Genomic DNA, 16,220 nt, shown 5'->3' with positions numbered 1-16,220 from the left:
TGCTTGACCAACATGCTCCAGTTCTCAGATAAATTACTCTTATGTGCCGATTATTTTAGTGAATCGATGAAAAACGTTGAATTTAATCGGTGAATGACTTGCTTGACAGCATCAAAACCAAAAACTGCATTATGCATTTAGATTTACATTTACACTACAAAGATATACTAAAAATAGAAAATCTTTCCCTTTGCGTTTTTGAAAAGTTTTGCAAACAGATGACAATGCTGTCAAAATTATACCGTTCTCATGAATTGGCGAAAGCGACTACAGACATTGTACATAATACATGCCAGACCAGTAGTTGGCGATGTCACTTTAAACATACACACCTTTACAAAGAGACAATAATGGTATCATTTTTAAAAAAACTTGCACTTTTTTCAAAGCCGTTTTCAAAAGATTGTGTTTTCAGGCCCCCAATGCATTTGTCTTGATGGGTAGCCTATATAGCGCATTAAAAAACGTCTATGTGTCATCAAAATAGCCCCCCTATATAGCTAGACTAGCTACTGTTCATACTTACCTTTAAAACAAACATTTCTCCCTCAAATGTATTAAATGAGTGGTTAAGAAAGATAAATCATTAAGAAGAATTGGAATTGGATCCATTTAGTATTGGTCAATGCAGTGTTTTTTTTTCAAGGCGGGTGATTAACATTAATTAAATTTTAATTACAAATTAAACATTGCTGCAGATTTGTTATATATTTGCTGACAATTATGCTCACAGAGATGTTGTCCCATCTGATATCAACAAGCTTTAATTAACAACACATTATCATCACTCAAAGCACCAACACTACAACAGTCAATTTCCTAAATCTATACCAAACAAATCACAGAATGTACAACCATTATAATAATTTATATGTGAATGGAGAACCTTATCCCATCCAACACCTACTCATCTATGATGAAGAAGTCCGTTTCCCACTCCTTCATTATGACCGATGCAGCCTCAGTCTCCCCCGTCTTGACGTAATTCAGTATAATTTGGATTTCATCAATATTTTGCTTTGGACATTTCTCTTTAGCAAGCAGGCTTCATGCAATGAAATATTAAATCTGATTGGCTCGAACAGTTTATCTTTGACAATGATTAGTCCATTATATATAATGATTGTATATATTTATTTGGAAGCAGGAGAATTTAGGCCTCTGTTATGCCTTTTTGGCAATATGGTATATGAAAAAAAAAGATGTTGCATCATTTGAATTTCCATTTTGATTGGATATGTGCAGTGATTAAAACCATCCTGGGCTACCTACTGCCTAAAAGAAAATCAATATTCTTATATTTAATACAAAATATATTACAGATGAGTCATGTGTCCCATGGACAACAAAGTGCAGCACAGATGCTGTATTTTTGTAGGCCAAAACCTGGAAACGAGTTGAAATTTTAGCAGTTTCCAGTGGTCTAAGGTCAATGTGTTTTTAATGGATTTAAGCCTGAAATAAAGTCTAGAATTAATACAAACTCAAAATATTTTCAGGTTTTATTCTAAGAGATAAAATACATAAGAAACACCCCTTTGTGATTTTCCTATAGCATGATTTGTCTTTAAAAAAAGTGTTTTTTAACAAATGTCTAAATGAGACTATAGTGATTTTGGGGGATATTTAACATGATGATGCCAAACAGGAAAACTCACCCACACTTCACAGCCTCTTTGTGTTTGTAATTGCACTCCTTGAAACCTTTCTAGCTCAAACTATGAGGATTTCTTTTAAATAAAGACTGAAAGAGCTTTCAGAAGTGATGGTGGCATTGAAGTCATGCGACTGTGATATAGTTCATTTATAGACTATCTTTAGCCTCTGACAATTCAATTTGGGCTTCAAAATTCATACATTTTTTCACATGTGAAGAATATCATAGTGAACAAAACGCATAAGAATCCTAAACTTTTGTTGGTCACAGAGCTTCTATTCTGAAATCAAGGAAATCTGAATCTGGTCAAGGAAACCAAAGTGCAAATAATAAGTGCAAAATTACGTGATTACTGCAGTGTGCTATAAAAAGATTGTCCTAATCCTACAAATTGACGTTTTGACTAAACAGCTTTATTACTTACAAATGTAAAATTTTAAGCAAATGTTTCTTAATTAATTAATTTTTACACTGTAGCAAAAATAAGCAAGGCCATGCTTAAGTGAAGTTAAGGTCCGGAGCCATTTTTTTACACATTATTAAGTTGTGAAATAAATGGACAGATGAGAAATGCACGTGTCACACCTAATGTGCCACATCACCTCCTGCACTGTGTGAAGATCAGATCAAAGTCTTCCTCCCACCACAGCTTTGTTACATGCTTTCTCATCTCTCACTTCACTAAATATATCCTGAAAATTAAATTTCTGTTCACTTGGTCCTTACAATGCATGCAAAACATGCTATAGTGTGTTTCCTGCCCTTTTCATCAAGGCGATGAACAAGCGAGAAGCACCTTTATCCTTCAGCCTGCTTTTCCTGCTTTCCTCCGACGGAGCCAGCGTAAGCATTGAGGATGAAGTTATGCTATGAACAATGCTTTATAATTCAAATGCTCAGCTACATATCTCTAGAAGGATAATGACAGATGGTACAAACCGAAAGAGTGTCGTCTAAATCGTTGCCGTGACACACGACTTGAGTTTCTTTCCCACTGACACAGCTTTGTGCTGTTCATTACATATTCAAATCAATAATACAATTCTGAAATCAATGTGGATGACATTCTAGTAAAAAAAAAGATGATCTTTTTTTAAGCTATTAAAGTAGCGTGAACTCCACCCGAAGAACACTGCAATAACAAGACATCAAGCTTTTGAGATGAATCCATTTATTCACCACATGCCATTTCCTGTGAAGTGATTACGATAACCCCTCTGTTCACATGCCTCTTTAACCTCTCATTCACAGTGGTTCCCCACAGAGGCACTGGGCTTGATTGATCTGGCACTGTATGAATGGCCGTGAATGAGCTCCAGATTGTCTTTAAATGGGGATGTGGGGTTTTATGTTAGAGGGACCAGCGCCATGAAGGTCAGTTCACATAGCTGTGTCATTTGCTGATGGAGCTGGAATGCAGTGAGAAGCACAAGGATTCTGTTCCTTCAGCAAGAAAGCAGAGAAATTTCCCCACATGCACACTTTGACTTTTGGCAGATTTCCTTGTTTTTTGCCATCACTAAATAAAAAGCTGTAAATGAGACAAAGATTTCCGGAGTATGTTTTACATGAACACACAATTTTCAGTCTTTCTCCTTCAAAATGTTGTGTTTAATTCAACGCATTACATTGTGTTTCTTTGTAATCATTTGTTTAAATTCACTAGCAATTGTTTCAATATAAATCTTAAACCTTTTCTTCTTATTATTATTTTCAGTGTTTCAATTGATAGCCTGAATGCACTGTAAGTCGCTTTGGATAAAAGCGTCTGCTAAATGCATACATTTAATTTAATTTAAATTTAATTTTCTGGGTACCTTACATTATGTTTTCTTTGTGATGTTGATTACACCAAACTAGGGTTAAAAAAGAACAGCTAAAATGTTTCTTAACATCAATAATAATGACAATAAAATACATGAATGACTAATCATTTTAATGATGAATTAATTTATTAATGTACACCAACAGGCTGTGTGGTTTCTGAATTATTTAGCTGTTGTTTTTCATTTTATATCTGAGACAAACAGTACAAGTGATCGTGTCACTCGCAGCATGATATTAAGCCTTCGTCTATGTAAAATGCCATCTCAACAAAATTAATAACCATTGTGAATGGGTTTCTGACAATAGCGAATCTCTAATATTGTGGTTTTAATAGTCCTTTCTCCCTCATTCTTGAAAATACAATCATAATTCTGCTTTTCATTAGCGGAATAGCAGCATTCTTAGCAGATATTGGTCATATTCCCCATTATATCAGCATTTCATTGCCGTTCTTTCGAATTCTCCTTTCAACACTTTCTTATGGGATGCAAAGTAAATGCATTTTAATTATCAAAGACTTCGGCTTCAGCATGCATACTACGTCACGTCTAACAGTAATCACAGCCAGCTAACACAACAGCGAGTCCTAGTGAAAGATACAGTCGCAGTGGACAAAACACCCAATCTGGACAGCAAGGACAACAAGAATTTCCATGCTGTCCGAACAGGTGGCAACAACACCTGCTTCCAAACTTTTTAGTGATTTGTCACATTTAGCAGCTGCATAGAAATAAATTCTGATGCATTCAAAGGCAAGTTGTACTATAAAAGGAGAAATAATAAAGAACGGACAGGAGACAAGCCCATGAAGCAACCCGTAGTGTCCAAGGCATATGCATGACGAGTAGAGTATGATGACCTCTCCATTAGACCTTGCCTATGATCTTGGGCATTGTTCCACAGCATCTAATGCCATTAGACACGAAAAGAAAACCTTACAAACAGTTAAGCTGACAGAATCTGAATGAAAGTGGATGAATAAAAGATAAATATCCACATGAACGGATAGACACAGAGGGCAAAGCCGGCAGCCCCTCTCTCATCATAAAGTCTGTGTTGGAGAAGCAGCCCTTGCTGACAGTCTTATCTTATTGAGAGTCTCATTAGCATAGAAATTACTTCAGGCAGAGGCAAAGAAGCAGGACCCAGCACAGGTAACTCTCAACTCTCTCTTTCCATTAGTATGGAGAGAAACAGAAGATGTGAGGGGAGGAAAAGTTGAGTAAAAAGACACAAATGAAGACTGGCTGAGGGCAACGAGAAGGAGCAGAGGGAAGGGGAAAAGGAACAGAAAAGCAAAATACAATGTCATTTGGATAACCAAGCTATTCCTGCTCTCTTTTGATGTTTTTTTCAGGCCCGCATAAAGACTGCAGCCAGCGACTAGTTCTGTGATAGAAGTAGTTCTGAGGGAGAAGTTCCACAGAAAGACAGAAGGCATTTTGTCAAAATAATTGTAAAGTCAGCACGGAATTTTAAACCAAAAAAGTTCTTTCCCTGTTGTTCACACAACTTTGGTATTTTTTAATAGATAACAGGAAACTCATTTTTTGGACAAAATGCACCCTAAATGTCATAAATAATTAAATGCACCAGGACATGCTCAATCTTTCAATGACATGCATATATATATATATATATATACAGCAACAGTTAAAGAAAAAAAAAAAGTCATCTTATAATTTACAGTGAAAAACTAAACTGGCATTCCCAGAATTCCCTGTGTGATTTATTTTAGTGGCTAATTTAGTGGTTTTGCATGTCACAACATTTCAGCAATAATCTTTCCCTTTATGTGAGTGAGATCTAGAACAGCCTTTTTAAAAGATGTAAATATTTATTGTCACCATTAATGCATTTTGTGACATGGTGTTGCATTTTGTCTACAAAAGGTAAGGTAAGGTCTTAAATTTGAATTTTATTCAAACATAAATGGATTAATAATTGGCATATCATTTATATTGCTTTCTAAATTCCCTATAGGCATTGAACCCATGACTGTGGCACTGCTGGCATCATGCTGTACAGTATCAAATGAAGAGGCCAAATTAGTTTTTGGAGTGCTGAATTTTCAATTGATTGAATGCCACTAGGTAGTATTATTATTATTATTTTTTTTTGGTCACCTAATTTATTCAGCCAATAAAATTAGTCGTACTACACATGAAGCCCCATACATCTGAGGTTGATTGTGGTGATGAACACCTTCTTAACCTAGAGTTTATGAAGACTCCGTGCTATTACCAGGCAGGCCAGTCCGCATCCGGTTTGCCAGAGGAATGGATAGAGAGAAGCTCAGTTTAAAGCAAACGCTCTACAGAGGCACTTTGAAGATCTCCTCCGAGAACAGCAGTACCCATTCCAATTAGTGCCCCAAAATGGACTCTGTAATGAACATAAACAAACCGGTTTAAAAAGTGCTGTTAGCCTTAATATTTGCTGTAACGTGATAATTAATAAGGAAATACAAAAAAAACTGCTTTGTGTTTATCTTGGTAATTATTTTTAGAACCCTGGGGGAAGGTGCCTGTGTCAGGATCCTTCATTAATTCGGCGCTGTGGCTTGTAAAGTAGTTTTAGTCACTGCAGAGTGAACATGATAAATAAAGCCACAGGTAGCAGTGAGGTAAAGCCCTGCGGATGAGCCTGCGCTCGCTGAAAGCTCTGGAATGCAGCCTCTGCTCACCCACACAATCAAAGACCTTCAGAATCGCTTCAGTCTGCGAGCAGAGAGAACAAGGGGGACCGGAGACAAATTTTGTCGCACAGCGCTGCACCGTGTAAACACTTTATGTAAGATGTTAAATAGAGCTTCGGTTCAGAAAGACTCTAACCTTCATTAAGGTCAAACATTCACAGAACAGAGCTAAATTTGCATTTACATCGAAAAATGCAGCGTTCCCACGCAGCTTTAGGACAACAGGCTGCCTTGGTCTTGGGAGGGCTCAACCGAGGCATGGAGCCCACTGCAGTTATGGATATTAACCATGGAGTCTGTCATCATTTGTGAAGTGCATTGACCCTGGACTAAACACACATGCCCCAGTATTGCTCAAATTCATCCTTGTCAGCTGCAATGGATGATGTTTCTGAAGAGCCTCTGGTGCAGTGGAGCATCGCAGGCCAGGCCACAGGAGGACTGCACCACTGTTCAGAAGAAAAAGCATTGTGTTAAGAGAAACAATACAAAGCACTGATGTACCTATTTAATCTAGTATATATTATATAACATCTAAAGAGGCTTCAGGGCCCAACCACAATAATTATGTATGCAGTAACAGATTATTTAGCTCAAAACTTGTGTCCGGGCCTCATTCCTCAACCCTCAAAGAGCAAAACACTCACACTGATGATGCATTTTTTTTTTTACATTAAAATGCATTTTATATAAAAAATATAGTGTTTATTTTTGCATCTTTAAATGTAAATGTTTATGTGCAGTAGAAGTTTAGGAAGTAACCGCCAATAAAAATAAATGATAAATGTATTCTTATTTTGGCTTTGAAAAAATGAATTGGTAAGCTTAAAATTCAGTATGTTCCCATCTTTCCACAGGACACTGAAGATCATTCAGAATATTTCATCTATGATTTACTAAATGGCAACTGTTGTGTGAAAAGCATTCAGGGCCCATGAAATCACAATATCCTGTCTTTTATTCATTATTGTATTCATATTAATCAAAGAACTTTAAAGAAAGGAAAGAAACAGAAACATAAATAAACAAACAAATGAAGATAGTTTGCTACCCGCTATTGAGCTGTAAGATGTTATAAAGCCAAATTTTAGATATATTGAAAATTTGGGATCACCATCTACTCAACTATACCCCCAACATTACAAGCCTGCAGCTTTCAGCCAAGAGGTCAGTCTGTAATGTTCAGATCTTAGTCTTTAGTCAGGTTAGACACCACATTAAATTGAACGCAGATAAAAAAGTGAGGCAGTGATTGATAGACTTACAGTCACGAACTAAAGGTTTTAAATAATATAATATTCACCAGCTTACAATTTTAAATAACGTTTTCCAGGGGTTTTTTGTCCACTGATTTCTTTTTTCTCAAAGATGTTTTGTCAGCTGAACAGTCTGTATATTGTTAAACTACAGTACATTACATTTGCATTTACATTTAGTCATTTAGCAGACACTTTTATCCGAACAAAGGACAATGGAAGCAATAACAATCACAAAAGAGCAATAATATACAAGTGCTATAACAAGTCTCAGTTAGCATAACGCAGTACATGTAGCAAGGGCTTTTAAATAATATAATAAAAAAATAGAAAACATAGAATAGAAAAAGAATAAAGCAGGCTAATGTTAGAGGTCTTTTTTGCTTTTGTTAATTGTATAATAAATGAAAAGAAAACAGATTTTTTAAAGAAGAATAAAGAATAGAATAAGAATAGTGAGTGCTAAAGTTAGAGGGTCAAATAAAGATGGAAGAGATGTGTTTTTAGCCGATTCAGTACAATCCATTCAACGCACTGCACTTCTGTTACTCACCCAGACTGAAGTCTATTGGACAAATGTCTTGCACTATGCAAATTTGCAAACCTCCAAACCTAAAAATTGGTAACTTTGATTCACATTTTTTTTTTCATTGGGACTTTTTAAAAGTCCACTGTTCCATGGCTGCAATATTCTTACTTTCTTTTTGTAATGTGTCCATGTTTCTAGAATAACCCACAAGAAAAACTTCAGAAAACAAAACAGTCAGCAATGGTGGATGACCAACGGCAGAGAACAAGTCGTCTGATTTAGCTTTTCTTGGGAGATTCAGATAGTAATTCCTCACGAAACTGAGACTGATAGAGGAAATCCCCCCCGACGATCTGACGTGAGAGCTGTCAGATTACACAAACTCTCAGAAGCAGAGGAATTTCTGTACGTTTACGACTTTCCAGCATGCTTAATTACGAACTCCCCAGTTAGACTACGACTTTTCACTATGCAGCCGCCTCTGGATGATTAATGGCTATAATGGTTTGATGATAATGAAGTGATTTCTCACTCCGCACAGGGTTATGATGAAAGGGATCACGAAGATAAAAGAGCAAGAGCTGAAAGGATATGTACAGGTAAAAATGTTTCCGAGCATCCCCTGGGAACACACAGCGAAGACACCAAAGTCCCAGTGTCTCAGGATGAGCAGAGAGAAAGCCCTCGCGCCGGTGTGACAAAACAGTATGAGACGTAAGAGGAGGGCAGATGGGGGCCGTGGACAGAGAGGGTGGTCTGCAGACGGGAACAGTGATGGTGAGTGACAGGCTCAGACAGAGGCAGGAGATGAAAGGACACTTACATAATCAGAGGCTGGATCATGATCAGGAAGCACTCGCTATACCTCTCAGCCTCTTCAGCACGAGCTGCTGTCGGAGAACAACTACATAAACATGAAGAACGCCAATTAAATGTGCCGGAAAGTTTATGACTCCTCAGAGAGGGGGAAAAAGAGAGACAAAGCCAGGCTTCTGCTGGTGTATTCCTTCTGAATAACTTATCTCTTCATTCTGTACTCGGGGAAATATTTATAGAATAAAAAGTTTCCCATGAAGTTTTCTATATTTGATGAGTGTTTTTTTTTCTTTCATCATTCAAAGGCTCAGAGCTATACCACGCTCTCTGAAGATTACCACTGATTGACAAACACGGGCGTGCGAAGGCAAGTAATTACTATTCTCTCGCCGTTATCATTTTGGGAGTTATGAACTAGACCCCTATAAAAACACCAGTAATTATCAGTTCCAGGGCTCCCTGTAATTAGCATCCCAGATGTTTCATTACTGATCACAATAGCGGAAAGGATCGTTTCTCTCCTTCTGTACCTCGCACGGATCCCTTGTGCTTTAAGGGGAGGCGCAGATTCAGATTGTCGAAGCGGCTGAAGTCAGTCTGGGTTAAATCTTCTCAATGGGTCCGTGATGATGCCATATTATTGAGTTTGCTGGAGTAGAGGGCAGTGGAGGGGCAAGAGCCACTGAAAAGGAACAGAACGTCCACGAACAGCATCTTTCCATAAAGTACCTCTAATATAAAGAGCACATCAGCAGGAGAGGAGAACACTTTCATCCATCTTGCACCTATAATGATGCTCAGAGAAGCAAAGAGATAAAAACCTCCATTCTTACTCAAAAGAATGTCTCTAGCTAAGCTTTAAATAACTTTACTGAAAACAATTAGTTACGATAATCTGAATGTTAGAGAAAATACGTAGTAGTAGTAGCGCTTTATTGTCACTAGTCACAAGTACCTGGAAAACATGGAAAAGTAATAATACTAATGTGCAATATGTTGAATATAGTGAGATGTGATGTGTTCAGATATGCTAACTTATTTTAAATTTCATATCGGTATGTTGTCATACATGTCAAGAGACTTTTACAGGAATATTCATAAGAGTATACAGAACATGTGTTTGTTTGTACTCACCCAAGTTCTGGGAACAGGGTTGAGTGATGGAGTGAGTCATTTATGCTGGAACCGCTCCTCCCGATTCAAAACTCAGCTTGTGTCTTCAATCAATCCTTGTTCTGATTCTAGACAGCAGAGAGAATGCCACTGTGGACGTTCCAAGTGAAAGTGAAAAACTAAATTCCTTTCAGGAATGAGCTTCCTATGAGACCGTTAAGGAAGGTTTCATGTGATGAGTCCTAACAATTAGTTTTGAGCACTGAAGTAGGCTAATTTATTCAACAAGTTACCTGATGATTGAGCCAAATGAAACCCAATGTGAAATATACCTTAAATATTTAAACTTTTTTTTCTTTTTTTTTTTTACAATGTCAAACCAAGAGACATAAACATTTGAAATAAATTGGATTATTTCAAATTGGTCTATTTGAAATAATCCAATTTATTTCAAATGTATATATATATATATTAACAACAACAAAAACAACATATTTTTATCATTTCAATATCTTAACAGTTTGAAATTTCTTAAAAGTAGGCTATACATTTTCACTGTTTTGTTACCAAAATAGCAGAACTGGGCTTGTTTTACACTCTTGCCATGTTTTGAAGGCACCCCGTCCCTGGATTTTGAAAGCCAATTTCCCCTGGAATGCGATTGGGCTAGTTTTGAATAGGAATTGGGCTGGTTTTGAATAGGAATTGGGCTGGTTTTGTAAGCAGACCAGGCAACTAGCGACGTATAACTCAGGGTAGGATCTGCTGAAATAAGAGCATATAAAGTTGACAAAAATATATAGAAAATTAAAAAATAATGCATAACACTGGGAAGGAAGGAGAGGCCTGATTTTTTTAATAGATGTCAGTGGTGAAGCTTCAGTATAATAAACTGCTTTTATGAGGAAACAGCTTAATCACCTAAAGGGATAGTTCATCCAAAAATGAAAAATATAAATAACACATGAGCAGGATACTGCTGATGTAGAACATGTGCGTAGCGTCATGGTACTCTCCATAGAATATGTGATTTGGAAGAGATTTTTTGTTGTTGTTGAAAAAAGTCATTATTTTTGTTTTCTTAGGGCTCAAAAATTATTCTTGCAGATTTGTAAAATTAATGTTGAACCGCTGATGTCATATGGACTTTTTTTACTTATGTCCTTACTACCTTTCTGAGCCATGGAGCATTTAGGTTGTGTTGCTGTCCATGGAAGGAAGGTCATTGAGCTCTCGGATTTCATCAAAAATACTTTAATTTGTGATCCGAAGATGAAACAAGGTCTTATGGGTTTGGAACGACATGAGGGTGAGTAATTAATAACAGAAATCCCATTTTTGGGTGAACTAACCCTTTAATGAATACACAACCTATAAGCTAATCATCATCATGTTTCCGAGAAATTTCAACATTATTGATTTATTTTTGGACATCTATTTTTGCTTGCTTTTATATTCTGCACAGAGAAAAAAAATTCATTTGGAGAATACTGAACTCACATTTTTATTGCAGTAAGAATTTCATTTAACGCTACCCAGCTACTAATTACTATAGTTTCACTAAGAAGCTACAATACATCACCACATCATTACTGAGAAATACATTTCAAGTAATAGCATTGAGCAATGTTGCTGCCTCCTGTGCAGTGTGTTGCAAATAGAAATAGGTGAATGAACACGCTGTTCCTGATTTCCATTTTTCATCTACGTGTACTAAGCCCTCCCCTTCCACACCACGTCTATGACTACACAGGATGTGTGGAAGATCCCTGGAGCCTCTGTAATAACTCTCCCGGCTTCATTAGCTCCATGCGAGGCCTGCATGCTTGTTTTCATTAAAACAGGAGATTGCTTTTTAAATTGTTTTACCTCTGTACGACAGGACAGCCGGACCACTTATCACAATTAAAGAAGAAAAGAAAAGAAAAAATGCATGACTCTCCCTCTCTCTCCACGTCTCTGTAGGAAAGTGCTACCAAATCCAATAAATCCTTCCGTCATGCATTTCTCCTAAATGTTCTCTAAGATCCAATGAATGAAATAAATGCCGGGCCTTTGTCTTTTTTTTCTCCTCTTCTTCAGAACGAGAGTGTTCTCTGTGGAGGAGAATATCTCTGCGCTTTGGTGTTTGCCATGTGCGAGAGAGCAAATTGTTTTGCAGTTAATTAGGGATCTTTTTTTTTTAAAGCGAGAACAAACAGCACAAGGAGAGAACACTAATTGAGGAAGAACAAAACGAATTCAAATCAATAGCGGCTTTTCTCCATTTGTTTGCTCGCTGCACGGGGAGTTGCTGGGAGAATTGAGGGGCATTTAGGGGGGTGGGGGAAGTGGGAGGAAAGCCACCGCTGGGATATAATGCACGCTAAAACACACACCATGCACCCGACACCGCTTTAATTACATCCCATACAAAAAGCAGGAGAAGGGGCGCGTCTGTTGGTCTGTAAATCTCGCTGCAGGGGCCTGCTAGGGTGTCATTAGAGGATGGATGGGGGCCGTTGCACAAGACACTATGCACTGTGATGCTTAAAAGAAACGTTGCCTATAGTGGTTGTGCGGTTACTATGTGTAAAACAAGAGAGGCTAGTCTGTGCAGGTAATTATATTAGCAATTAGCAGATTAGCATTAGCAGATGTGACGAAGTGAGAATGTGACTGACCTGGTGCGGATATATTGACACTGATGGATATTATATCATATTTAAGAATGAAGTAATGAGCAAAGTCATAAATAAAAGAGGGAATCTTAGAACTTTCTTTAAAAGGTTTCTAAGATTTTTTCAAAAAAATAATTATCTTCTGCCCTTACTATAAACTTGCCATTAATTTTTCCCAAAAGTGTAAACATAGAGCATCCCAGACAAAATTTGTAGAGTGTTCCAATCAGATCTGTCAATCTCTGTCTAGCTCATTCAGAAACGAGGGCATAGCTACTGTAGAAGGCTGAGCCAGAGGGTGTTCATCTGTTTAAAATGGTTGACGTGCTTCATGCTACATTTCTGGTGTGGTTACAGAAGTGCAAGCCAAAATTCAAAGTGTTTGTATTTTTGGGTTTCATTTGAGAACCTGATCTTGTGAAGATTCTTATCGTGAGTTTAAGCTAAACTTACTTGTTCCCCACATTTGTTTCCCACAGAGTTTCATAGTTGGGGGTGTGTCGAGGTGAGAAAATATGGCAGTCAATATCCAACTTATTTTGCAAAATAGAAGCCATATTTTAAGTGAATGTGCAAGGCTTGTGACAGAGATGGTCTTATTATTGGAAGATACCAAGGTTTGTGGCTCTACCTTTATGGAAGGCATAATGGTCAACTTGTGCCTTGATAACCAATCACAATACTGCCTTGATACCACTGAATATCTGCCAGAGCTGTGCAACAGTCAGTCAGTCACTGTTGGTGGATACCATAGGAATCAATGAGAACAAACCTGAAAAATTGCCTGTGACAAAACAGCCTTTTTCTGTGTAAACTCTAAAAATAGTTCAATCAAAAGCCAATGGTAAACATGTAAAAGATTAGCCTATAGACTGTTGATACATTAAATGACGAACTGTTTTCTTATAAAATCTATTTATTCAGCACAGTGAATCCTCTCCTCCACAAATACCTAAGGCTTCCTTTCCTGCATATCACCTTGTTTTTACTAACCTCGGAGGCATGCTTTAAAGCAGCTTCTGGTGCTTCTGGTTCATTAGCAACTAAAGGTAAAAATCTTGAAAAAATAGCAGAGTGTGGTAAATGGTAAAACAATTTCGCTACGTTGTGTTTGTAAAAACAATACAATGAAATAATTAGACAAGAAATACTTGTTTCCAATATCAAGAAGTATAATGAGCTGGTTTGTGATGCCACTGGAAGCCTTAAAAAACCTATATATATATTGTGTGTATATATATATATATATATATATATATATATATATATATATAGTAATTATAATAAAACTAGCTAAATTGCATATACAAAATACAATAGTATTATAGTTATGATAAAGCATCTAACAATCAAATTTACAACACCTTCATAAATTAATTTAGAACATAAAAAAGCAAAAACACACATAATGCACATTCTTTATTTATAATTTAGTAGAATAGTTCAGCCAAGGTTTTTGTGGAAGAGGTACATCTTGAGCCGACCAAAGTGACTTGTACATTGTGACATTGTAATTACAACTTCCCAACCTGTAAATACAAACTTCCCAGGAGGACTTGAATGCACATTAGTATCTGTTGTGGATGTGTCGAGCTGATTGCTCGAGTAAGTGGGGAGGAATCTCTCTCAAATGATATGCTGATAAATGACTTGTGGGATGTAGTCATTATGAATCTTATTATTCCATAGCAAGCTTTACTTTGCCGTCTTGTCTTCGTCCATATGTTCCATTTTTTTAATGCCAAGTTCGGTCTTTCAGATGGTAGATTCTTTGTCACGGGGGATGATTTTAATTGGATATAACATACATATAAACTCTAAAGGGGGTGAAAAAACAGTAAGAGAAAAAAAAAAGAAAAGATGAGAACACAGCAGTCCCAGACAATGCCTTTGAGGCACATAATGAGCTGTTGTCAAAGGCAAATCATTTCATTAGCTGTCACAATGAAAGCTCCTCCAAAAATGCTCATTCAGCACCGAGCCTCAGAAAAAACACAAAGATGACATTTTGAGAATCAAACCTCCATATTCTCATGCACATACTGTACACACATTATAGTATCATAATGATTTTGACAGGAAGAGGAGGATTTGAGGTAATGGTTCTCATTCTTGTTTATACCGTTTTGTTTTGTCCCAGTCTGGAGTGCTGGACGCGGGTGAGAGAGATCTTCTTGAAGGATCACATCATGTGGGAGTCAGCTCTGAGTGACGGCGGGGCAGGGGAATCATTAGCGTCCACAGATTGCCCATGACTCCGGTCGCATCATCTCATTTCCCAAACATGAATTTCAGCGGCTGATAAGATGAGACATTTCCTTGGCAGATAGCATCTTGTGCTTAGCAAAACACTCACAGGGGCCACAGCGTCTCACATGCCTGCAAATACTGTATGTTTGTGTGAGTCATCCAAATATTAATACCTCAAGTGCTGTGAACACACACACAAACACACTATGTGCTGTTTTGAATTTGCAGAGCCAATTTAGATGTGTCTCCATTGAACCCAATGTTAACAAGAAAATTGTCTATTTTATTTAATTAACTAGCTGTGTAATGAGAAATGCTCAAGTTCAGCTTAAGTGCAAATTATTTATGAATCATTTAGACATATTGTCAAACTTTTACAAGAGAGAAAAACTATTCATTGCTTTCTGAAAAGAAAAATATTTAAAACCACAAAACCAAAGCTATACAGAAAGAAAACTGTGAAACATCTCTAGTCTTTCTCTAAATGGTCAAAATCCAAACAAACTTTATGATAATAAATGTCAGGATATTTATTTATTTTTAAAGAACCCCAAGAATGAGCTGCTTGATGTCCATTAATGATATCTATTCAATTTAATATAAAAAATTGCAAATATGCAAATATGTAAACCCTAATCCTAACACCCAAATACGCAAGGGACCCACTTTATATAATATAATATAATATAAAAGAGAAAAAAAAACAATGATTATTAAATAACATTTAATATATTTTAGATGTAATTTTCATATATAACATAATATAATATTGAATAATATAATGAGAATAAACACTGAATATTATGTAACATTATAAATACTACGAAATTATGGCTAATTTTTTTTTTAATTCTCACTATTAACAGATTGTTAATGACTTCAGCCTCAAACTCCCAATTTGCTGCTTATTAATAGTTAGTAAAGTAGTTGTTAAGTTTAGGTATCGTGTAGGATTAGGGATGTAGAATGTGGTCATGCAGAATATGTGCTTTATAATTACTAATAAACAGCCAGTATGTGAATAATAGGCATGCTAATAAGCAACTAGTTAATAGTGAAAAGTGGTCGCTATACCGAAGTGTTACTTAAATTATTAACACAACACTAAATAACTGGATCTTACACTGTCACTGTTTCGAAGCCAGAGTCACAGACTCCCTAGACTTCCCTTGAGGTCCTCACACCACATTTTTAAGACTTTGTTCTGGTCAACACACACACACACAAACACAGGAACCAGACAAAACCACAGTTTTACATTGAATATCTGTATTATAAATAGAACATAGTACATATTCTCTCATAAATACACCAATAAGTTATAACTTTAATGGTTTACCTAGTGTCTCATTCAGTATCTATGTGTTTGTGGCTTCTGAGACCTCGTATCTTTTATCCCTGGAGCTGACCTCGA

This window comes from Carassius auratus, chromosome 28, assembly GCF_003368295.1.
Source record: "Carassius auratus strain Wakin chromosome 28, ASM336829v1, whole genome shotgun sequence".
NCBI lineage: Eukaryota > Metazoa > Chordata > Actinopteri > Cypriniformes > Cyprinidae > Carassius > Carassius auratus.
This window is presented reverse-complemented; position numbering follows the sequence as displayed.